Source organism: Bufo gargarizans, chromosome 1 (genome assembly GCF_014858855.1).
Source record: "Bufo gargarizans isolate SCDJY-AF-19 chromosome 1, ASM1485885v1, whole genome shotgun sequence".
NCBI lineage: Eukaryota > Metazoa > Chordata > Amphibia > Anura > Bufonidae > Bufo > Bufo gargarizans.
This window is the reverse complement of record NC_058080.1, coordinates 184,690,006-184,716,779: the sequence shown is the minus strand read 5'-3', so window position 1 is coordinate 184,716,779 and position 26,774 is coordinate 184,690,006. Positions and strand designations below refer to the sequence as shown.

General features: G+C 41.9%; 1 protein-coding gene across 2 annotated transcripts in view; it reads left to right on the top strand.

Moving 5' to 3' along the window:
• Positions 1 to 26,774, top strand: part of ARHGAP10 (Rho GTPase activating protein 10) — a 353,126-nt gene that overhangs the window by 252,167 nt on the left and 74,185 nt on the right. The window lies entirely within an intron of this gene.

Sequence of the window (26,774 nt, the reverse complement as noted above, 5' to 3'; positions counted from 1 at the left end):
ATGAAAATTCATAGAATATCGATATAAATTAGCCGCTATCGGCCTGAAAGTTTACAGATTATCTTTATCGGCCCTAGAAAATCTGTATCGGTCGATCCCTACTTTACACCAGTTTGATAAATCTCCCTCCCCGCCCAGTTTTCAAAGCATTTTAGGCTGGGTTCACACCTGAGCGTTTTAGGCTAGTTTCACACTAGCGTTCGGCTGTCCGCTCGTGAGCTCCGTTTGAAGGGGCTCACAAGCGGACCCGAACGCTTCCGTCCAGCCCTGATGCAGTCTGAATGGATGCGGATCCGCTCAGACTGCATCAGTCTGGCGGCGTTCAGCCTCCGCTCCGCTCAGCAGGCGGACACCTGAACGCTGTTTGCAGCGTTCGGGTGTCCGCCTGGCCGTGCGGAGGCGTGCGGATCCGTCCAGACTTACAATGTAAGTCAATGGGGACGGATCCGTTTGAAGATGCCACAATATGGCTCAATCTTCAAACGGATCCGTCCCCCATTGACTTTCAATGTAAAAGTCTGGACGGATCCGCTCAGGCTAATTTCACACTTAGCCATTTTTTGCCAATATAATGCAGACGGATCCGTTCTGAACGGAGCCACCGTCTGCATTAATATGAACGGATCCGTTCAGAACGGATCCGATCGAACGCTAGTGTGAAAGTAGCCTAACAGAGCGTTCCTACGCACTGTAAAACGCCCGACGCCCCAAGAAGTACATGAGCTTCTTTGGGGCGTCTTGTCGCACGTTCCCATACATAGACTTCAGCGGGAACGCGCGACAATGGGCGTTCGCTTGTCTCTGTATGCGCGATTGCAAACGCCCGTACAATCGCGCATACAGAGCGTACGTTCAAGTACGATCAGGTCTGAACCCAGCGTTAAGGCCAAGTTCACACCTCAAAACCAGTAGTGGAGCCTACTCAGAGATCAGGTGTAATATAAAGAATTGCTCCTGTTCTGTATTTTTGACCCGTGCCTGGTTTTGGTGTACTGATTGAAAAAAACGGATCAAATAACTGAAGTGTGAACTCTGCAGCATTTTGTCTACACCTACTGTATCTAAAAAGGTTTGCACAATACTGTACATCATTATCATACTATTGGTTCATATAGTAACCTTTGTATACGACTGGTTCACCAAACCCCTTTTCTTGTTTTGCATAACCATTTTTCATCTAGTGCAACTGATTTACTTACACAATGCATTATAGGTATAGTATAACTCACATAATATGTCATATCATATGTGCAGGTTCTGGCAGGAGCCTCCATTACAGATTCCAGGAAAAAAAGGAAAAACCACCACTGATGCACAACTTGCTGTTTTCTAACAAGGAGCACCACTGATTCCCATACAGGAAAACCCAGAGTTCCCTATTTTTTCAATGTGATCTGCTGGGTGCCGGCAGTGTTCAGTGTATGCTGATACCAGTTTTCTCCAGATCAGATCAGAAAACTGGAATTTCACCACAAATGTGAACCTAGCCTTTTGCGGCACTTTATAAATCCATAATCACTACAGAATATGACGCACTGTAAAAGTACATTCAAATTCAAACCGAGTTTCACAGTATGACAATATATACACTAGAATGGGGATAAACCTATTTTATTTTTACAAAATGAACAGCTCTACTTCCAAATTAGTAATCTCCATCTCCCCCATCCCCCTCTTCTGGCAGTTGTAACGCTCACCGATCATCTATTGCCATTGAAATCTGCTAGCACATACAGTACATGTTTCGTGCTGCAGGAGACACGTACTGTTACACAATACCCATCGAAATCAAGGCGCCTATGTTCCTTTTTTATAGCAAATCTCTGCTATGACTAATGCATTGTTAACATCATGTTTATAGCATCCGTTTAAGGCTACATGCACCCGACCGTTGTGTGTTTTGCGGTCCGCAAAACATGGATGGCGTCCCTGTGCGTTCCACAATTTGCGGAACTACACACAGACAGCCATTAATATAACTGCATATTCTTGGCCGCAAAACGGTTATATATTTTTTTGCGGACCACGGACTGGAGGCATATGGAGTGCTGTCCGCATCTTTTGTGGCCCCATTGAAGTGAATGTGTCCGAATCCAAGCCGCAAAAACGGCTCAGATGCGGACCAAAACAACGGTCGTGTGCATGTAGCCTAATGCATATGTCAGGATGTGTTTGTTAAACACCCACATGTTCCCGTGAGGTGTGTAATTTTATTTTTATTTTTTACTGGATATCATTGTATAGAACATGATAGTCCACTACAAAATTCAACACTTTTTTATGTTTTAGGACAATATACCAAAAAGCCAGCTTTCTAGACCTAAAAATAATACAGTGGTCAATTTTATGAAATGTAAAGGTTGTATATACTGGAAAGGCATATAGGGGGAAAAGGGGCAGTGCATTGCAGGAAACAGATATTAAAATAAAGATAAATATGTGTATTTGAAATAAATGCTCCTGGGCACTAGCAGTTTGTACTTACTGTCTATTCCACATACAACAATGGCTAGTTGTAGATAAAAGGATGACACCCAATGTAATCAATTATCAACTTGGATTGTTTATGTTGTATCAGTAACAACTGGGATGGACAACATATTTGTATGCATAGTCAAACACTCCTAATCTGGAGTATAAATTGTGTCTGTCCCTTGATGCAAGCAATAGTTCACCAAAACGAGTCTCCATGATGAAAGTAAATATATAACAGTAATGTTAGCTGCTGTTATGTAACTAGTAACTTTTCAGTGACTTTTTACTGTGTCCCTTTGCGTAGCTGCAAAGAATAATGATGGCTGGGACTTTTTGTACCAAAGATGTGAGTAGATCAGCAAATACATTTTGTGATCTTTGGCGATTGCTAGAGCACCTATGGACTGCACCTTTTTTGGTCAATGACCCGAAGCATACTGCCAAACTGGTTACAAAGTGGCTTAAGGATAACAAAGTCAATGTTTTGGAGTTGCCATTACAAAGCCCTGATCTTAATCCTATTGAAAATGTATGGGCAAAGCTGAAAAGGGAAGTGCAAGCAAGGCGACCAACAAACATGGCTCAGTTACACCAGTTTTGTCAGTAAGAATGGGCCCAAATTCCAACCAACTATTGTGAGAAGCTTGTGGAAGGATATCCAAAACGTTTGACCCAAGTCCTACAGTATAAGGGCAATGGTACCAAATATTAATGAAATGTATGTAAACTTTTGACTTTGCAGAAAGTAATACAAATGCTTTAAAACATTCTCTCTCTTATTATTATTATGGCATTTGGCAAATAATTATGATAATCTTAATTGACCAAAAACAGGAAAGATTTATTCTGATTTCATGTACTCAGAAAAACATGCATTTGTGTCTTTTTATATAGTGTATGTAAACTTCTGGTTTCAACACACAGTCATGGCTGAACGTGTTGGCACCCCTGACATTTTTCAAGAAAATGAAGTATTTCTCCCAGAAAATGATTGCAATTATATGTTTTGTTATACACATGTTTATTTTCTTTGTGTGTCTTGGAACAACACAAAAAACATAGAAAAAAAAAGCAAGAAAATAATATGATTTCACGCAAAACTCCAAAAATGGGCTAGACAACTTAATATTTGGTTGCACACCCTTTGGAAGAAATAACTGAAATCAATTGCTTCCTATAACCATCAGCAAGCTTCTTACACCTCTCAACTGGAATTTTGGGGCACTCTTCTTTTGCAAACTGCTCCAGCTCTCTCATATTTGAAGGGTGCCTTCTCCCAACAGCAATTTTAAGATCTCTCCACAGGGGTTCAATGAGATTTAGATCCAGACTTTTTCATGGCCACTTCAGAACTCTCCAGCGCTTTGTTCCCATCTATTTATGGGTGCTTCTTGAAGTATGTTTGGGGTCATTGTCCTGTTGGAAGACCCATGACCTAAGATGAAAACCCAGCTTTCTGACACTGGGTTCTACAGTGTGACCCAAAATCCGTTGGTAATCCTCAGATTTCATGATGCCTTGCACACATTCAAGGCACCCAGTGCCAGAGGCAGCAAAACAACCCCAAAACATCTTTGAACCTCCACCATATGTGACTGTAGATACTGTGTTCTTTTCTTTGTAGGCCTGATTCCATTTTCGGTGACCTTCACAGTACCCCATCTCTTTATCAGTGATTTCCACAACACCCCCGTCCCCTTAACAGTGGCCTCTACAGCAATCTGCCCCTTAACACTGACCTCCATAGCAGACCGTCCCCTTAACTGTGACCTCCACAGCAACCTCCCCCTAGGGCAGTGATGGTGAACCTTTTAGAGACAGAGTGCCCAAACTGCAACCAAATACCCACTTATTTATCGCAAAGTGCCAACACGGCAATTTAACCTGAATACCAATATAGTATATCTATCATGTACTTTATCATTTAGCTATAATAGCTTAATAGCCTACATTCAGTGTGCTGCCTGTGCTGTTCATAGTGCGTCTTGTGCTGATGAATGGCAGGAAAAGTCTAAAGCATATTGGTACGCCATAGATTTTTCCAAGGCACGGGTGCCCACAGAGATGGCTCTGAGTGCCACCTCTGGCACCCGTGCCATAGGTTCGCCATCACTGCCCTAGGGTGTCCAGAGGTCAGATTTTAGGCCGGACAGTCGGCTTTTAGACTCCCTGTCCTCCGTCAGGCGCAGGGCCTGGACCGACACAGGGATGTACTTTTGAACAGCTCACACTCAGACAGCAGCACATTGCTCTCTGAGTGTGAGCTACAGGGAGAAAGTCACCCTCCCATCCACCCCTGCAGCTGACAGAAGTTGATTTTTACCTTCAGTGGGAGTACGCATGACCTAACCATTTTGAGGGCGTGGCTTAGCGGGACCTAGGGGCAGGGTTTTTAAGTTCGTCTTTTGAGGGTGGCCTGAATGGCCACCCTACCTGCCCCCTTAACTGTGACCTCCACAGCACTCCGCTCTCTTAACAGTGTCATCAACAGAGCCCTGCCCCTTTAAAGCTGACCTACAGCAATGAAGAAAAATTGGGTTGTTATGGAAGCCTGGTGTAAAACTGTGTGTATGTGGAGACTAAGGGCATGCAAGCTTCGACCAGACTTCTATTGACTAATGCATTTTTTGATAATATCTCAGGAACGGTATGTGCTAGAGAGCCGGTCTAAAACCTTCCCGGACACCTGATGTACCTGTGTGCCAAATTTCGTGATTGTAAATGCGAACATACACACATAACTCAGCTTTATAAAGTATCTCACAAAAGTGAGTACACCCCTCACATTTTAGTAAATATTTTATTATATCTTTTCATGGGACAACACTGAAGATATGACACTTTGATACAATGTAAAGTAGTCAGTGTGCAGCTTGTAAATTTGGTGTGCCCTGAAAATAACTCAACACACAGCCGTTAATGTCTAAACCGTTGGAAACAATAGTGAGTACACCCCTAAGTCAAACTGGTCAAATTGCAACTAAAGTATCTCCATTGGGCATGGAATTCAATAAAGCTTCACAGATTGCTATTGGAATCCTCTTCTACTCCTCCGTTACGACATCACGGAGCTCCGCTCCTTACACTCCTCCACCTTCCGTTTGAGGATGCCCTACATATGCTCAATAGGGTTTAGGTCTGGAGGCATGCTTGGCCAGCCAGCACCTTTACCCTCAGTTTCTTTAGCAAAGCCAATAATCGTCTTGGCAGTTTGTTTGGGATCGTTATCATGTTGGAATATGGACCATGCTCTGCTTCAGTATGTCACAGTACATGTTGGCATTCATGGATCCCTAAATGAAGTGTAGCGTCCCACAGCCGGCAGCACTCATGCAGCCCCAAACCATGACACTCCCACCACCATGCTTAACTGTAGGCAAGACTCACTTGTCTTTCTACTCCTCACCTGGTTGCTGCCACACACGCTTGGCACCATCTGAACCAAATAAGTTTATCTTGGTTTCATCAGACCACAGGACATGGTTCCAGTAGTCCATGTCCTTTGTCTGCTTGCCTTCAGCAAACTGTTTGCAGGCTTTCTTGTGCACCAGAAGAGGCTTCTTTCTAGGACGACAGCAATGCAGACCAATTTGATGCAGTGTGCGGCGTATGGTCTGAGCACTGGTAGGCTGACCCCCCACCTCTTTAACCTCTGCAGCAATGCTGACGGCAGTCATGCAACCTCTGGATATGACACTGAACACGTGCACTGAACTTCTTTGCTTGACCATGGTAATGACTGTTCTGAGTGGAACCTATCTTGTTAAACTGCTGTATGGTCTTGGCCACCGTGCTGCAGCTCAGTTTCAGGGTGTTGGCAATTTTCTTATAGCCTTAGCCATCTTTATCTAGAGCAACAATGCAACAATTCTTCTTTTCAGATCATCAGAGTTTTTTGCCATGAGGTGCCATGTTGATCTTCCAGTAACCAGTATGAGAGAGTGTGAGGTCAATAACACCGAATGTAGCACACCTGCTCCCCATTCACACCTGAGACCCTGTAACACTAAAGAGTCACATGACACCGGGGAGGGAAAATGGCTAATTGGACACAATTTGGCCATTTTCAGTTATGGGCGTACTCACTTTTATTGCCAGAGATTTGGACATTAATGGCTGTGTGTTGAGTTATTTTGAGAGCTCACCAAATTTTCGCTGTTATAAAAGCTGTACACTGATCCATTGGCTCCTGAACAAAAAAATTAGGAGCCAAATTTAATTTTTAGTCTCCAAATCGAAACCGAATAAAAATTTTGGTATCGTGACAACGCTACGCCGATCAGATCGGCGTAGGGTTGTTTTGATACCAAAATTTTGATTCGCTTTCGTCACCATAAAAAAGTATTGCGATACTCAATACCACGAAAAAAATAAAAAAGTTGCGTGCATTTTATGAAACGTTCGGCCCATAATAGAACAGTCCTATCCTATTTTTTGGGGTGACAAGGTGACAAAAAAATGGCGAATGCTCACCGCATAGGAGATATTTTTTAATAATTTGGACTTTTCGGATGCAGCGCTATGTAATATGTTTATTTATTGTTTATATATTTTATATGTAAAATTGGGAAAGGAGGGATTTAAACTTTATATTTTAGATACTTTCACACTAGTGTTTTTCTTTTCCGGCATAGAGTTCCGTTACAGGGGCTCTATACCAGAAAATAACTCATCAGGTATATCCCCATGCATTCTGAATGGAGAGCATTCTGTTCAGGATGCATCAGGATATCTTCAGTTCCGTCATTTTGACTGATCAGGCAAAATATAAAACCGCAGCATGCTACGGTTTTATCTCTGGCAAAAAAAAAAAAATGAAGACTTGCCTGAATGCCTGATCCGGCATTTTTCCCCACAGGAATGTATTAGTGCCAGATCCGGCATTTAAAATACCGGAATGCAGGATCCGTCCTTCTGGTCGACTGGTAAAGATGTGTAAAAAGATACAAGACAGATCCGTCTGTCCGCATGACAAGCGGAGAGATGGATTCGTTCTTGCAATGCATTTGTGAGACAGATCCGGATGCGTCTCACAAATTCTTTCAGTCACATCCAGATCGGCGGATCCGGCAGGCAGTTCTGACGACGGAACTGCCCGCCGGATCACACTGCCGCAAGTGTGAAAGTAGCCTTAGTGTTTTTTTTTGTTTGTTTTTTACTTACTATTAGCCCCCTTAGGGGCAGAACCCTTGTCCTATTCACCCTTAGGCCCCTTTCACATGGACGAAATTTCCGCGCGGGTGCAATGCGTGAGGTGAACGCATTGCACCCGCACTGAATCCGGACCCATTCACTTCTATGGGGCTGTGCACATGAGCGGTGATTTTCATGCATCACTTGTGCGTTGCGTAAAAATCGCAGCATGCTCTATGTTGTGAGTTTTTCACGCAACGCAGGCCCCATAGAAGTTAATGAGGCTGCGTGAAAATCACAAGCATCCGCAAGCAAGTGCGGATGTGGTGCGATTTTCACGCATGGTTGCTAGAATGAAAGTCTATTCACTGTGGTACTGGTTATAAGGGAAAATAATAGCATTCTTTAATACAGAATGCTTAGTAGAAGGTCAATATAATAAACATTATATACACCCCAGTATAATAAACATTGGTGGCGCAGTGCGCCCCCCCAACACCCCAGTATAATAAACATTGGTGGCGCAGTGCGCCCCCCCCAACACCCCAGTATAATAAACATTGGTGGCGCAGTGCGCCCCCCAATACCCCAGTATAATAACCATTGGTGGCGCAGTGCGCCCCCCCAACACTCCAGTATAATAAACATTGGTGGCGCAATGCGCCCCCCCCAACACCCCAGTATAATAAACATTGGTGGCGCAGTGCGCCCCCCCAACACCCCAGTATAATAAACATTGGTGGCTCAGTGGGCAGTGTCAATGAGGGTTAAAAATTAAAATAAAATAAAAATTAACTCACCTCCTCCAATTGATCGCGTAGCAGCCGGTCTCCTGTTCTTTCTTCAGGACCTGTCAAAGGATCTGTGGTGACATCACTGTGCTCATCACATTGTATATCACATGATCCATCACCATGGTAATGGACCATGTGATGAGCTCAGTGACATCACCACAGGTCCTGAAGAAAGAACAGGAGACCGGCAGCTACGCGATCAATCGGAGGAGGTTAGTTAATTTAGTAAAAAATAAAATTAACCCTTATTGGCACTGCCCACTGCGCCACCAGTGTTTATTATACTGGGGTTTGGGGGGGGGGGGGCGCCACCAATGAAGTAACGGACCTGTTAATACAAATACAGGAGGCGGGTGCCCGAAATCAAATAGCCGGCACCCGACTGCTATGAAAGGGAGCTGCGATCAGTGGCAGTTAACCCCTCGGGTACCGCACCTGAGGAGTTTACTACAGGGGATCGCAGCTCCCTGTCATAGATGTCTCCTGTATTTGTATCAACAGGTCAGTTATCTTCATTGGTGGCGCAGTGGCCACAGCCCCTCCCCTCCTCCTCCTGTCTGTCTTCCTATTGGTGGTGGCGGCAGCAGCACAGGGGAAGGGAGAGACTCCTTCTCCACTGCGCTGCTGAGCAGAACATCGGCTTGCGGGGCAGAGAACTATAATCTCCTGTGCCTGCCTCTGTATTCAACTGCAGAGCTGCAGCGGCTTGTCTAGTCGCAAATGGCGACAAGACTAAAAAGTCTTGTCGCCATTTGTAAATTCTAAGTCGTAATGGCGACCATTTTGGTCGCCATCTGGAGCCCTGTGCTTGCTACTTTTACAATCTAGCGCATTCAGTAGGATTTGTTTGCCTAGCCCTTCAGGAACACTAAAGAATTTATACATTTTCTTACTGGAAATTGCTGTGTCCAGTGCTTCATATTGCTGGTAAGTAACCTTATTATGTACATAGCAAGATATCTAGTATTTATTTTTTTAAGCATCTTTTAAAGGGGTTTTCTTTTTAAAGGGGTTGTCTATTTTCACCCAGGCAGCCCCCCTGACTTGAGCATCGGAGCAGTTTATGCTCCAATGCTCTCCTTCGCTCTGCGCTAAATCGTGCAGGACAAAGGCTCTTTTGTTTACAATAACACACTGCCCGGCAGAGGCTTCCGTCGGGCAGTGTGTTCGGTGACATCACCGGCTCTGATGGGCGGGCTTTAGTGCTGCCCTTGCCGTTTTACTGGCTAGAGCAGCGCTAAAGCCCGCCCATCAGTGTCGGTGACATCACTGAGCTCCCTGAGCAGCCGGAAGAAGAGACTTCAGCGCTCCTGCAAGGAACCCGGTACGTCACTGAGTCTAAGAAAAGTTCACTTCCGGCGAATAATTTCCTTTAAGAAAACTGGGCTTGAGAAACATGTGGAATAGGTAGGAAATGGATGTATGTTATATGTTTGTCTTGTACTATTAATCCCGGACTACCCCTTTAATGGAAGTGCAATGAACAGCATTCTAGCTGCCAAACAAAGAGCCAATTTTATTATGCATTATCTATGAACTTAACACACTTGAATTTAAAGGGGTTGTCTGAGTTTTCTAACTAGGCAGTTGTAAGGGCTTTACCATGTACTTCCTTCATCTGTAGTGGCCCCTTTCTCAGATTTCACTGAGGGTCACATGACCTGTGATGTCAGCTTCTCTCCCAGCTCTGATGATGTTTTGTGCACAAGCCTGAGAGAGCAGATATGTGTCTGTACACGAGACAGAGGTCACGGTGCTGGCCACGACCCCATGCACTGGCAGAGCTGCTGCTCTCTGCCCCGTGTCTCTCTCCCACTGGATACTTCAGAAAATATTAACCCCTTCAGCAGCAGAGAGGGCTGAAGGCTTTGGTGAGAAGCTACAGGCAGTGAGGAGACAAATTCTGGGCACAGGGGCTGAAAGACTGGAGGAGTTCTGCAGAGCATTGCACAAGGGCAGGTCGGGGGAAGATCCTGTGTTTATCAGCAGTGTTATTTGTACAGCTGGGACTTGTAGTCCTACACATACAACATGTTGCTGCTGCTGAGCATCCTAGCAGTCAGACATTTCACTCAGGGCAGCTCTTGTATTCACTCTCTTTGCAGAGCAGGGGGAGGGGCACAAATATTCATGAGGAGATGAGGAAATATATATATATTTTTGGCCTAAAACTTGCTTAGCTTAGTTATATATTGCTGACCATCAGATTTACATTGCTATAATTTTTTCATAACTGGGACAACCCCTTTCATATATGGATGGCTCTTCATATGTATATTAATTGTTATATTACATATAATACATATTAATTGTATAAATTACATATATTACATATTAATTGGTATATATTGTTATTGCAATATATTGTTAAATGTATTTATTTTGATTGTTTTCTTGGTGTCTTAGGGTACTTTCACACTTGCGGCAGGACGGATCCGACAGGCTGTTCACCATGTCGTATCCGTCCTGCGGCTATATCGCCGTGCCCGCGGACCGCCGCTCCGTCCCCATTGACTATAATTAAAATTACTGCATGTCAGGCTTTTTAGTCCGGCGGCTTTCTCCGTGCACCGCCGTGCTGCGCCGGAGCTCCGCCCCCATCCCCATTATAGTCAATGGGGACGGAGCGGCGAAATAGCCGCAGGACGGATCCGACATGGTGAACAGCCTGTCGGATCCGTCCTGCCGCAAGTGTGAAACTAGCCTTAAATATTAGTGCTTACTCAAGAAATAGTGTTGTACCTGGAGAGCCAACTAGGATATGATTTATGCTTGTAGTTGATGCAAATTTGATTTTACAGCACGCATTTTCCTTGCTAGATTCTAATATTCTTTTGAAACTGGTGTATTTGTACAGTGGAAACAAATTAAATCCAAGGAGCAAGAAAGTACTGTACTTTGGGCAGATGTTTTCACTTCAACTGTAATCCATGTTAATATTGTCCTCCACTATATACAGTTATTGACTCTGTTTTATAAAATATAGAATAAGAGCAGCAGATTTAGTGGAATTTTCAGTTACGGTATTCCTATTTACTTGCATTGCTTTCATTCACACTTTTACATCTCTTTCTCATAGGAGATTGATCTAGCATTGTCTAGGCTCAGGAAGTAATGATTTGCCCAAGGCTACTTTCACACTAGCGTTTTTTTTTTTGCGGATCTGTCATGGAACTGCAAAAACGCTTCCGTTACAATAATACAACTGCATGCATCTGTCATGAACGTATCGGGTTGTATTATGTCTTCTATAGCCATGATGGATCTATCTTGAACACCATTAAAAGTCAATAGGGGATGGATCAGTTTTCTATTGTATCGGAGAAAACAGATCCGTTCTCATTGACTTACATTGTGCGTCAGGACAGATCCGTCTTGCTCCGCACCACATCGCAGACAAAAAAATTATACTTACAGCGTTTTTCTGTCTGCGATGGGGACACAACCAAACGGAACGGAATGTATTTTGGTGCATTCCGTTTCGTTCAGTTCAGTTTTGTCCCCATTGACAATGGATGGGGACAAAACTGAACAGTTTTCTTCCACTATTGAGATCCTATGACGGATCTCAATAGTGGAATTGAAAACTCTAATGTGAAAGTAGCCTTATACAGTATTGAATACTTGTCAGCATCTATGTGTTGGCTATGATATATAAGACCAAAATGGCTGTTGCTAAATGTACACATGTTCTTCACATTATGTTGTGGAGAAAATAGGGAGGCTTTTTTTTTTCTTTTTGCAAAATGTAAATGTCGCCATTATGCACTTTGTAAATGCCACATACCGTCACCTCTGCTGACTTCTATTTATTTAGTAACCACTTGCATTCGTCTTTCAGTAACAATTCTGGCACATCTTTACTTATAACTGTATGTTGTGCCATTCCTCTGTTATTCCTATTAGAAGTTCATGGATAAATTGCCAACTTGATGTTACCATTCCCCTTGTCAAACAGGTTTGGTGCACAGTCTGCCACTCCTGGACTGTGTCAACTGTGCAGTTGGCAATTTATCACTAAGCTTCTAATAGGAATACCAGAGGAAAGACACAACATAGAGTCAGAAGAATAGATGCTCAAGAACTATCATTTCATGTGGAATGCCATTTTTTTAAGTAGACATGTCAGGAGAGGTGACTGGTTCTCTTTTAAAGGGACAATAAATATGTCTAGTTAGACTACATTAACTGTAGTGAAATGCAAGCAGAGTCTGATACTGGTGTACAGTACCGTACATGTCATTATTTCCATTCTCTGACCACAATCAGAGATTGTGAAAATAGAAAGGAATTAAAAAAAACAATGGGAGAACTTTTCACTAAACACTGCACAAGATTAACCCATTTATTAAAGGGAGTCTGTCACCTCCATATGGCCATATACAGTGCTCATTTGCATATGAATTAAACTTCGTTTTTCCTGCTGGTGCAAGTCTGAAGAAAAGAACAAAGGTACCGTTACAATCCTGTATAGGTGTGCTACAGAGCCACGTAAGCACTGTATATGGCCATATGGAGGTGACAGACTCCCTTTAAGGTTAGATATTTCTAAGCCCAGGAACCTCTGATATTGCTGATCACTGCAGACCCAATAGAAACAATGGATTTTGTGTGACTAAATAAAAGTTTAATGTACTGACTAGAGTTATAAAAAAATACCATAAAAAAGTATTGTGATACTCGATACCATTCGATACCACGCGGAAAAAAAAAAATACCAAAAAAAGCTGCGTGCATTCCGCATTTGATGGAACGTCCGGCCCATAATAGAACAGCCCTATCCTATTTTTGGGGGGGACAAGGTGAGGAATCATGCATTTATTTTTTATTTTTTCTGAAATGGCGTTCACCGCATAGGAGATTTTTCTTATATTTTAATAATTTGGACTTTTCGGACATGTTTATATATTTTATATGTAAATTTGGGAAAAGAGGTAACTTATACTTAATATTTTGGTGTTTTTAAAATTATAATATATATATATTTTTTTTTACTTTTTATTTAAAGTGAACCTGTCACAGAGATTTTGTGTATAGAGCTGAGGACATGGGTTGCTAGATGGCCGCAAGCACATCCGAAATACTCAGTCCCCATAGCTCTGTTTCCTTTTTTGTGTAAAAAAAATAATATTTGATACATATGCAAATTAACCTGAGATGAGTCCTGTCCCTGAGAACAGTCAGGGACAGGACTCATCGCAGGTTAATTTGCATATGTATCCAATTGTTTTTTTTACACAATAAAAGCACACAGAGCTATGGGGACTGAGTATTTCGGATGTCCTAGCGGCCATCTAGCAACCCATGTCCTCAGCTCGATACACAAAATCCCAGTGACAGGTTCCCTTTAATAACTATTTCCCCCCTTAGGGGCTAGAACCTGGAATCTTTTAATCCCTTGTCCTATTCACCCTAATAGAGCTCTATTAGAGTGAATAGGACTTCACACTCTCCCTGCTGCCCTGTGCTTTGTTCACACAGCAGCAGGGAGATTACCATGGTAGACAGCCATGGTAACCAATCCGAGCCCCAGGATTATACTGCTGGGGCTCCGATCAGAATTGCCACTGTACCACCAATGAATGAAGAGGAGGGGAGGGGACCCTGTGACCACTGCCACCAATGACTTTATTACTGGGAGGGTTGAGGGGGTGGGGGCGCACTGCGCCACCAATTAACCTACTATTGGGGGGGGTTGAGGGTGCACTGTGCACTGTTTTTAATACTAGGGAGGGGGGAGGCCCACCAATGATAATTAACGTCTAATACAGATACAGGAGGCGGGTGTGGCAGCAGAATCACATAGCCTGCACCCGACCTCAATGACAGGGCCCTGCGATCTGCGTCAGTTAACCCCTCAGGTGCTGCACCCAGCTCCCTTTCACAGAGGTCGGGTGCAGGCTATGTGATTCTGCTGTCGCACCCGCCTCCTGTATCTGTATTAGACATTTAATTTTCATTGGTGGCGCAGTGCGCCTGCGCCCCTCTCTCCTCATTGGCAGTGGCGGCACAGGGGTTGGGAGAGAGTAACTCCATCTCCCCTGTGCTGCTGAGGGAACATGGCGTGTGCTGACAGCAGCGCACTCCATGTTCTCTGATACTGGGCTACGCAGTAGCGCAGCCTAGTATTGATAAAAGGCAAATCCCGGTACCGAACCGATACCGAGACAAAAGTTTCGATACCCGCAACAACCCTAGTACTGACATTTCTGAAATTTTTATATTTTTTCTTTTCTGCTATCTTAATATGCTCTTTAGTGCAATTTGTTTCCAGGGTACAGAGTTTGTGTTAATAAAGTGAGAAAAATTATGGAGATTAAATTGTGGTGTACTTGATAATAAATAATGTATGTCAAATCAATGCAGTACAGAAAGGCCGGACAGTTCTGTAATAGCTGTGTCACAGTGTGGATCAGGTGTTTGGCATGGGTAGGTTAAAAGCATTGCTCTTAAATTCATTCATTGCACTTTGAGATTTAATTATTGAGTTGTGTATGAGCAGGACAACACATTTTTGGAAGCTTTTCTGAGCAGTGGTATGCATAGGGTCTTCTTCCTACAGCAATTTTGGCTCCTTAAAGAGTCACTGTATTTTCACACAATTTCATTTAATAGAGAATAGTGTGACTAGCAAATATCTAAATCACTTCCACATAAGTTGCAGTCCACTTCCTGTTGTGAGGCAAATCTGTCCTTAGTAACAGAGACTCAGAAGATGGCTGAAAGAAATTGGGGGTGTCGGAGCTAGCTGAGAATCCTGAGCCAGATGAAAGAACTGCTTCTGAATATCGCAGGAGCCTCCTGCATGTCTTTATGATTTATCCTTCCTTATCTGCTCAATGAGGTCCAAACAAATATTGTAGGAAGTAAGGGAAAGGACGTCACAACAATGTAGTCCTCGCAGAAGGGAGATGCCCCCTGCTTCCGAGTGAAATGCATCTAGCTGTGAAGCGGAAACATGGAATAATATTGCTAAAAAACCATTAGGGAAGCCAAAACATAACTGTTCCTTTAAATTTATTATTGTACAAAGAAGCACAGCCATTATGCAAACTTTACTTAAAAAAATCAGGTACACTTTAACATCCTTACAGGTCACCTCTATATTTATGATTGTATTAATCAGTACTTGTACATTATGTATTTTGGCTGTCACATTTTGATGTCACATTTTTACTTATAGGATAAGTGTTTGGAATTTTATACGCTTCTTTACTTTTTTCCCATATGTTATATCTTGATAACCATATTTTTTGTAGCCCCTATATCAATTTTAGCATAGGCTCATTGATTATGTTGGGATATATTTTTTTTTATAAATTTGGTGCACCAGAAAAAAATATTTATTCCATTTGACCTCTGGTACATTTTTCACTTTTATTTGTATGTTATTGTTAATTGTGACCTTTTATTATCTATGTACTTTTTACCCTATTGGTAGTAGCTCTGTGGTGGAAGGTATATAATTTGTAAAACCCCTAACTCTGCCTTGATTTTAATTGTTTTTAATCTTTTTTATTTTAGATATTTAATAGGTCTTTGTATGCATTTCTCTATGGCATGTAATTTTTCTAAAATTCTCATATATTAATTTAGAAAACGCATAGTTGATTCTCAGTTTGATTTTCTTTTTGTGTAAGGGTACTTTCACACTTGCCTTGTGAGGATCCGGCAGGCAGTTCCGTTAAATCCGTATGCAAACGGATATCATTTGCAGACGGATCCGGATGCGGATCCGTCTGACAAATGCATTGAAATTCCGGATACGTCTCTGGTGTCATCTGGAAAAACTGATCCAGTATTTATTTTTTTCACATTTTTAAAGGTCTGCGCAAGTGTTCCGGAATTATGGCCGGAGAAAATACTGCAGCATTTTCTCCGGCCAAATACCGTAAGAGGAACTGAACTGAAGACATCCTGATGTATACTGAACGGATTGCTTTCCATTCAGAATGCATTAGGATAAAACTGAAGAGTTTTTTCCGGTATTAAGCCCCTAGGACAGAACTCAATACCGGAAAAGAATAACGCTAGTGTGAGAGTACCCTAAGGCATTTATGTTATTAGGAGAATATCAGTTCCTATTCAGGTAAGCAACATTGAAGGGTTTGTTTGTGACCCTGACTATCAATGTCTATATAGTAGGAACATTCTTTGTGCATTTTTTCCAAGGATACTACTAGATGATTGTTTGCTGGCAACACTCTTAACCCTCTAGCACTGAAGTGTGGAAAACAATATCCTTTACTGAAGAAATGTTTCCTTGCATATGATGATTTCCAAGTTCTTACAAGCTAATATAATACGTTTCCCCCTTTGAACAGTCAGCTATGCAGTTCTGTCCATAGTAACCGTGAAACAAAAGTATTCTTAGCACTGCTAAGTAGTAGTGTTTAATGACTGGAAACATTGTCCATCCTTTATAATGTACAGTATTTCAAATATATTGCATTAGAAAGGACTGTGAGTCATTAAATTCAGGTGTTTTAGTCGGCCCCGTTGCCACAGGTGTATAAAATCCAGCACCTAGACGTGCAGTCTGCCTTTACAAACATTTGTGAAAGAATGGCTCATTTTGAAGCGCTCACTGAAATCCAGTGTGGAACTATAATAGGATGCCACCTTTGTAACAAGTTAGCTCATGAAAATTCTTCCTTACTAGATATTCCACAATCAGCTGTGAGTGGTTTTATAGCAAAGTAGAAGCGTTTAGGAACCACAGCAACTCATCCATGAAGTGCCAGACCACGTAAAGTTACAGAGCGGAGTCAACAAGTGCGGAGATGCATAGTGCATAAAAGTCAGCAATGCTCTGTTGACTCAAAAACTGCAGAGTTACAAACCTCCCTCTGTCATTAAAAGGGTTGTCTCATCTCGCCCTTACTAAGGTTAAATTGAACTAAGCCCCGACCAACAGGTGGCTGTTAAACGGAGCACCCCAGCGCTTGCTGATTCCATAGCTCCCATTGCAGTGTATGGGAACTACAGAAACAATGAAGCATAGCAAGCTATACTGTTTCCCTAACTCAGAAGCAACATAGTTTGCTGTGCTACTCTCTTAACATCAGCACAAAGACTATATGCCGGGAGATTCATGGCATGGTTTTCCATCACTAAGCAGCTGCAAGAAGCCTTGTGTCTCAATGCCAAGCATCAGTTAGAGTGGTGTAAAACTTGCCAGCACTGGTCGCTGGAGCAATAAAAACGTGTTTTATGTAGTGACAAATCACACCATCTGGGTTTGGCGAATGCCAGGAGAATGTTACCAGCCTGGCTGCATTGTGTCAACTGTAAACTTTGATGGAGGGTGGATAATGTTATGGGGTTGTTTCTCAAGGGTCGGCCTAGGACATTTTGGCCCTTTTCTATTCTAGTATAACGGTGTAGCCAGGTGTACAAAGCAAGGTGCATAAAGACATGGTTGGGTGAGTTTGGTGTGGAAGAACAACTGGCCACCACAAAGCCCTGACTTCAACCCCATAGAAAATCTTTAGGATGAACTAGAGTGGAGATTGTGAGCCTGGCCCTCTCATCCAAAATCAATGTCTGAACTCACAAATACTCTTCTGGATGAATGGCCAAAAATTCCCACTCACACACTCCATAGCAAAACGGAAATGAAAACAGAATAACATCTGAAAATCAATATGATGTCTGATCTGTAGCAGACCTGATGCTGAACTGCTGAGTAGTGAGTACAGCATACATAAAAGAAGTCCAGACCTTGATCATGGGGGGATGATAGGATGGACAGTTGTTTACCCTGGAGATCTTCTTTAAGCTGTCACTATAGCACTGTTATTGCCTATTAACATGACACCAGTACAGTACCAGTAGGCGGGTAGCTTTTTTAATTGTGAGGCCACAGCGGGAAACAGTAGTTAGTAATATGCCAGAACTTTCTCAAGAGTTTGTGTAGAACACAAGATTAGAACCTTCAGCCAGCTATTTGAGACGTGCATTGTGTTTACTATGACAGATCTATACTGTGGAGAATATCAGAGATCTAGAACTCTGGTATCATTGCTTATCAACCACAATTTGTATACTACTGATATAATATGCCCTATATGTATAATTTTTACTGTTGTGAAATTGCTGCTGTTTGGTGTGTGGTAAAGTTAGATAGTTGTCATACTTGTGTCCTGAACTGGTTGTCATGGGCGTGACTACCAGGGTTAGCAGACATACCAGGCCCAACAAATAAAAGGGCCCATCTCAACTCAAAAGTTGCATTTAGTGGTGAAATGTATGTAAGGTGACACAAGAAAATTGAATGTCTTCCCATTCTAAATTTTATATCAACTCACATGGTTATCCTGTGTGCAGGGTCACTCTAACCCTGTACTATGACATCATTGTATTCATTATCTCTGTAAGGCTACTTTCACACCTGCGTTCAGGTGTCCGCTCGTGAGCGCCGTTTGAAGGGGCTCACAAGCGGCCCTGAACGCAGCCGTCTGGCCCTAATGCATTCTCAGTGGAGGCGGATCCACTGAGAATGCATCCGTCTGCCAGCGCTCAGCCTCCGCTCCGCTCAGTGAGCGGACACCTGAACGCTGGGGTGTCCGCCTGGCCGTGCGGAGGCGAGCGGATCCGTCCAGACTTATAATGGAAGTCAATGGGGACGGATCCGCTTGAAGATGACACCATATGGCTCAATCTTCAAGCGGATCCGTCCCCCATTGACTTTCAATGTAAAGTCTGAACGGATCCGCTCAGGCTACTTTCACACTTAGAAATTTTTCTAAGTTATAATGCAGACGGATCCATTCTGAACGGATGCAAACGTCTGCATTATAGGAGCGGATCCGTCTGATGAAACATCAGACGGACCCGCTCCGAACGCTAGTGTGAAAGTAGCCTTAAGTGCCATTATTGTGCTCATTAACTCTGTACTATGACTTCACTGTTTATTATCACAATATCTTCATGACATCATGTGTTCATTCCCCCTGTACTATGACATCACTGTGTGCATTTTCTCACTATTATTACATCACTGTCTGCATTATCCCATTATAATTACATTACTGTGTTAATTTGCCCACTATATCAGTGTGCACATTATCCCACCATCATAGTATCTCTGTACTGTGACTTATGCATTAGCCTTGTGCATTAAGGAAGCCAATCATATGCTTTTCTGAACTCTGCGGAAAGTGGTCATGTGATGGAGTGGGGCCCCATGGTTATTTGGAACACCTCTGTGGTTGTTTATTTTATGTTGTAGATGTGAAGATTTCAGACAAGGTTTTTATTGTGCACAAAGCTATGTTTTAGCCTAATCCCTACATGTACAACAGGACTGTGGCGCCATTTGATAAATGTGCATTCTACTACGTTGTAGACTTGCATGTTACTTCCCTTTGGGGGAAATTATTCTTTAATCACACTTTTCATTTACTTTCCCATTTTACAGTACATGATCTCATTTCTTTTATCCCTAAGGCCTAAGTTAATGTAATAACTGGCTCAGAGTTTTCATAGAAGCATGTACTGTTTGGAAAGGTTGCACCGAGCACTGTTTATCTGTTATATCTGATCATGGCAATGCTTCTCTACTCCTTTTATTATTCGCATTGTTACTGTTGTTAAATGAATCATCCCCAATGGCTGCAATAATAAAGCAGTTTGAAAATACAGCAGAGCAGCCATTACACCACGCAACAAAAAAAGAAATTGGTCTGCTACTGGGCAAAAACCATTTGTCTTATACTAAATCGAGTGTGCGGATTACAAATCCGAAGTCGGAATTGTTGTAACACATCAAGAAATTTTGCTATGCATAAGTATGCCTAAATGAATTAAGCACTTGGAAAGCATTGAATAATTTTGAACTGAACAAGTTTTACTCCAACAATTACCTGATCTACATGAAAGTTTGCGTAGTAAACAGTGTAGGAAAATGTAATGGAATAACAACATTTCTAAAAGTCTCTTTTTTCTGTTTAAAAGTCTTACTTGAGCAAGGCCCAGTACTGTTAAGTGCTTCAGGCATCTGCTTTTGCATTTGTGAACGGTCATATTTCCCCGTTGCAAAAAACAGCAGTAGTCCCCCATCATGTTGGGATTCCAGTGGCCTTGATACCCGTTCTCCAGTGTAGAAATATCTTTATGGAACGCTCTCCATGTTTGTCACTTACGTGTCCCAAATTGAGTGGGAAAAAGTGAAGATGGGAATGTAAGAAATGCACTTTCAATGACATTTGGCAGCCAAGTTGTTCATATGCTGTAAGCATGTTGTCTACTAATTCAGCATAGTTTGCAGCTTAGTCTGTTCCCTAGGAAGTTCTGCACTACTAGCACAAATGCATCTCAAGCTGCAAGACGTACTCGCTTTGTCAGATTCTTACGCTGAACATAAGTAGTGTATTTGCCACATATGTAGCAGAAATTGTCTGGATCGTTAACACATTTGTGTTTATCCATTTTAAGTTTCAAAACTGATAGCACTATAACAGATAACTTTATCAAAATCTGTCCAGCTTGCCTTATATACTTACTGCTGACATCAGTCTGAGTGTGTCCTGTTCGGTCTGGACATGTCCATTGGAATATCTCTATATTCTTATTTGGAATCAGCGCGTTAATTTTAGTATAAATCACATGTTTTTCTCTCAGTAGCAAAATCATTGTTGCAAAATAATTATCTGCCAGCTTGTCAGTAAGAGCCAGACCATTTTACAACTGTATTATGTCTGCATATCATTTGTAGACTATATACAGGTGTATTTAGCCGTCAGGACTACACCAATCCCTAAATGCCTTGTTGAATTCCGCTAGCATTCATTGCTCTAATAAGACGTCTAGCAGTCTATGGCTATCGACCAAATGTTTGTTCTGCTGATCGATATCAGCATCTACTAAGTGTCATATTTTATGCACCAATCTTTTGACCAATCTTTTTGTTCTTTAAGAAGCCTGAGTGTTGTAAGGTTTAGGCCTTTGATTACCCTGCCCTATCTTATTAGTTCTTACTAGAAATGAAAGCATTTGTCCCGTCTGGGACATTTACAGTTTTAGATGGGTGTGGGGAACAAATGCTGCATAGAAAGAAAGTTTTCCAAAAATAGAAGTGTTAATAGTTTATTTTTATCAATTAGCAAAATACAAAGTGAATGAACAAAATAAAAATCTAAATCAATATTTGGTATGACTGAACGTTGTCTTCAAAACATAATCAGTTCTTCTAGGTACACTTGCCTACAGTTCTTGAAGGAACTTATCAGGGAGGTTGCAGGTTGTTCCAGACATCTTTGAGAACTAACCCGCAGATCTTTTGTGGATGTAGACTTGCTCAGACCCTTCTGTCACTTCATGTGATCCCAGACAGACTCAATGTTGAGATCAGGGCTCTGTGATGGCCACATCTTTTCTAGGACTATTTTTTCTTCTTTACACTAAACATAGTTCTTAATGACTTTGGATCTATGTTTGGGTCATTGTCCTGCTGCAGAATAAATTTAAAGGACATCTGTTAGCAGATTTGTACCTGTGAAACTGTCTGACCTGTTAAACTACTTTCGCACTAGTGTGTTTTGCGGATCCGTCATGGATCTGCAAAAACGTTTCGGTTATAATAATACAACTGCATGCACGAACGGATTCGGTTGTATTATGTCTTCTATAGCCATGACGGATCCGTCTTGAACACCATTGAAAGTCAATGGGGGATGGATCCGTTTTCTATTGTGCCAGATTGTTTCAAAGAAAACTGATCCGTCCACATTGACTACATTGTGTGCCAGGACATTGGCGCTGCTTCGTCAGGCGGACCGCAAAACCCTGCAGGCAGTGTTTTGGTGTCCACCTCCAGAGCGGAATGGTGACTGAACGGAGGCAAACTGATGCATTCTGAGCGGATCCTTTTCCATTCAGAATGCATTAGGGCAAAACGGATCCATTTTGGACCGCTTCTGAGAGCCCTGAACGGATCTCACAAACGGAAAGCCAAAACGCCAGTGTGAAAGTAGCCTTACATGTGAGCTTGGTAGCTGAAGACATCTGTTGAACTCATGTTCATATGTGTCTGCATTGCTGAGAAAAATTATGTTTCATTATATGCCAGGGCTTGTCTCTTTTTTCAAAAATCTCCTAAGTGTGAATGGAGAGATGGTTGCGCATGCACAGCTTGCTCTAAATTCACTTTAGGGCTTTATGTTAGAGATAGTAACAGGTCCCAGAGGTAGTACATTATATATAACTATATAATTAAATATCTTCTATTTTAACAAACTTTGTTATGCTATCTAAAAAATGCTGACTGCCACCTTGCACAATGGAGTTTGGCAGTGGTACGGGTATAGAGGGTCTTGTTTTAGCAATGTATTTACAGCTATTTTGAATGCATAGTTGTTTGTATTTCTATTCTGTAACGTTAAAAAAAAAAAAAGAAGCATAATCTTGTAAAATAATTATTTATCAGTTAATTCCGGTTTTAAGGCACCGCTTTTATTTCTTGCATCATCCCATATATTCTGCTGAATTACAGTACTTTTGGGATGTAAGAAAGCAGAGCTTTTTCATGGTGTTTTTCCACCTGGCAGCATTGTGTGAAATATTATTGGATTGAACATATTTTTCCCAACTGTTCTCATGGAATTATGTCAGCTAGGTATTAGATTTCTGGTGCTGGAACTGTATTTACAAGTGAAAGGAATGAAGAAACAAGAAAAACTAAATCATCATCCACATGATGGAGAGACATGTGCAGGAAGGATAAATTAGAGTGTTGCTAAAAATTACCGTAGTAAAGTCTCTATTAATGACTATACAGTGTTTAGAGACTGGACTTCAATGTTTTATACAAAAACATCCAGTTACTTTCTAATATCGAATACAGCTCGTTGACAGGTTTCTGCAATAGTTTTCCAAGTTGTAAAGGTTTTATGTCCCAAATGGAATGTACTTGGCTGTATGCTACAGAAACTGTCAATCCCAGTGAATGCCAGTTCATTCATAGCTCCCAGGGTTTCAAATCATCACAAAGGGAATTTATCTAAACACTTGCAATTTGCTCTCATTTATAGACTCTACCAGTCATATCTCTGACTTGATTAATTAAGGCATACTGTAAGTTATTTATATGGCAGAACAAAAGCATTACGGCTACCATTAGAGAGTAGAGATTCTATTCTGTTATAGGGATGTCAGAACCAGGGCAGTAGTGAAGTCAACTGAATGAGAGCTGTCAAGATGTTTTGTACCACAGTGTCCCTTCCTTTTCCCTAGTATTTTGCCATATTCCGTACGTTCATAATATCATCTATGGTTTCAAAACTTTTTTTTTTAACATTTGAAATTACCATATTATACCAAAGTAGGGGGTAAATGTCAGTGCATCTTTTGAGGCGAATACTAATAAGCGCTTCCATTATGGAAACGTTTATTAGTACAGGAGGACTGGGAAGCGGTGAATTAAGAGCTCCCCTAGCTCACTGTGCTGTGACTTTGTACAGAATGAGGACGTCTGCTCTCTGTGACCCCATGCTGTGTGGGACGCAACACAGCGTGCAGCAGGAAGAACAAGGACAGCGTGGATGTCATGAACGGCGACTGAAGCAGGAGAGGTAAGTTAATATTTTTTTTTTTATATCTGCTCAGAGCCTGGGGGTCTGATCTGAGGTCTGCTTGGGGGACATTCACATTGGAGCTCTGATCTGAGGTCTGCTTGGGGGTCATATTTACTTTGGGGGCTAGATCTGAGGTCTGCTTAGGGGTCATTCACATTGGGGGTCTGAATGGGGGGTCTTATTCACACTGGGTCTGTGATCTGAGGTATGATTGGGGGTCTTATTAACATTGGAGGTCTGAACTGAGGTCTAATTAACATTGGGGGTCTGATTGGGTTTCTAACCTGAGGTCTGATTAACATTGGGGGTCTGATTGGGGCTCTGAGCTGAGGTCCGATGAAGATATTTGTTTTTACAAATTTTCCTCCTCTAAAACCTAGGTGTGTCTTAAGGACAGGTGGTCTTATAAGGTGAAAAATACAGTAACTGTATTTTCTATGTAAAAACCAAGGCTGCTATGCTGCACTAAAGTCGGCATTATTCCTAACATGCTCAGTAGTAAATATTTGATACTTTTCATTACTAGCCAACTGTGGACTTCTTTAGGTATGTATTTTTTTTTTGTTTTATGGAATCTTAACATTCTTAAAAGGAGTTCTTTGGGATTTTGATATTAATGGCTTTTTCTCAGATGTATAAAGATGCAGCGGCACTGCGTTATCGCTTAGGCCTCTACCTAGGCCACGTGACATCATGTTCAGCGGTCACGTGGCTTAGGCACAGCTCATTCGCATTCAGATGAACAGCACTGAGATGCAGTGCTAAGCACAGATGTTATCCAATGGACAGCACTGTGTTTAGTAAGGAGGAAGTCACAGAGCTCACAAGCTGATCGGCAGGGGTGTCGGGAGTTCAACCTCACTGATCTCATGTTGATGACTTATCCTGATGATAGGCCTTCAACATGAAAATCCAGGAGAATCCCTTTAAAGGTTTCCAAATTGTTACTCAATTATATGCTGTTTTGTTAAGGGGAAAATATTTGGTTTCATTTATTTAAAAAAAACAATATAACCTTAATAGTAGTAACTTTAACTTGTTTTTTCTTTCATATATATGTTTTTCAATATGTGGCGTCTCTAGCATTGCTGAAATTTAGCATTGTGAATGAGTTCTTTAGATAGCTGGGAAATGTAATCTTCCGATCTTAAAAGCGTGACTTTTTAATAGTAAGTAGGCTTGATCGAATCAACCTTCAGATCATAGATGCGAAGTTGATTTTTTCAAATACTTAAATTTTAATGCTGTATCCGTACAGCATTAGAATGAATTGGCTCTGTAAAGCCAAAGTTCATTTTGGACGAAGTCACGCAAGACTTCTGTTAATTCTTACTGTTTGCATATCTGCGTAATGAAAACAATTTAAAATAGCAATCTGAACTGGGCTTTTATACTTTACAAATTAGGGTTGCACCAGGTATCGAGCTATCGATATCCAATCAATACTTTTGTACCCAGATCCATACGATACCGGGATTTGTTACTGCACAGCCTTGTATCTCTTAGAGAACATGCCACGCGCCACTCTAAGCACCTCTAAGTCCCTCCCTTCCCACTGTGAGGTGCCGCCACTGCCACCAATTAGAAACAAGGAGAGGGAGGGGCTGTGAAGCTGCTGCTGCCACCAATGCGTATAATTAACATGATTATAATATTGAGGGGGAAGGCCACTGCATCACCAATGCATATGATTAACCCTTAAATGCAAATGTAGGCTGCGCGTGCTGGCGGTATCACATACCCAGCATCCGGCCTCTTTGACAGGGCACAGCGATCTGCCGAACAGCGGCACCTGAGGGGTTAATTGATGGGGGTCTCCGCGCAGTGTCATTGAGGCCGGGTATGTCATACTGCCACCAGCATTTGTATTGGAAGGTTAATCATGTGCATTGGTGGCACAGTGGCCTCCCCCTTCAGAATTATAATCATGTTAACTATCTCCATTGGTGGCGCAGTACGCCCCCCAAATCCAGTATTATAACCATTGGTGGCGCAGTGCGCCCCCCCCCAGTATTATATTTATTGGTAGCGCAGTGGCCACAGGGTCCCTCCCCTCCTCTTTAGTATATCTGTTGGTGGCAGTGGCAGTTCCAATCAGAGCCCCAGCAGTGAAATCGCGTACCATCGCAGCCAGGATGCTATTTAAGCCGTCCATGGCTGCCATGGTAAGCTCCCTACTGCTGTGTGCTCAAAACAAATGGCAGCAAGGACAGTGTAAAATCCTATTCACCCTGATAGAGCTCTATTTGTGTGAATAGGACAAGGGATTTAAAGATCACAGGTTCTAGCCCCTTAAGGGGGCTAATAGTTATAAAGAATAAAATGTAAAAAAAACAAACCCTCAAATATCACAATATTTAATCACCCCTTTCCTAATTTTACATATAAACAAAAAAAAAAGCATATTGGGCATCACCATGTGCGAAAAAGTCCGAACTATTAAAAAAAATATCTCCTATGCGTTGAACACCGTAACAGAAAAAATTTATAAAAATAAAGTAATGATTTGTAATTTTTTAGTCACTTTATCTTCCCCCAAAAAAGTAGGATAGGACTGTTCTATTATGGGCCAGACGTTCCATAAAATATGGATTGCACATTGCTTTTTTGGTGTTTTTTATTTTTTCGTTTGCTATCGAGTATTGCAATACTTTTTTATGGTATCAAAATCTAATCCAAATTTTGGTATCGTAACCCTATTGCAAATATAACTGCTGTTTACCACACAGAAACAGGCATTATTGGAGTTGTCCTTCAGGTCACCAGTATGTGATTGGTGGGTGTCGGACACCTGGCA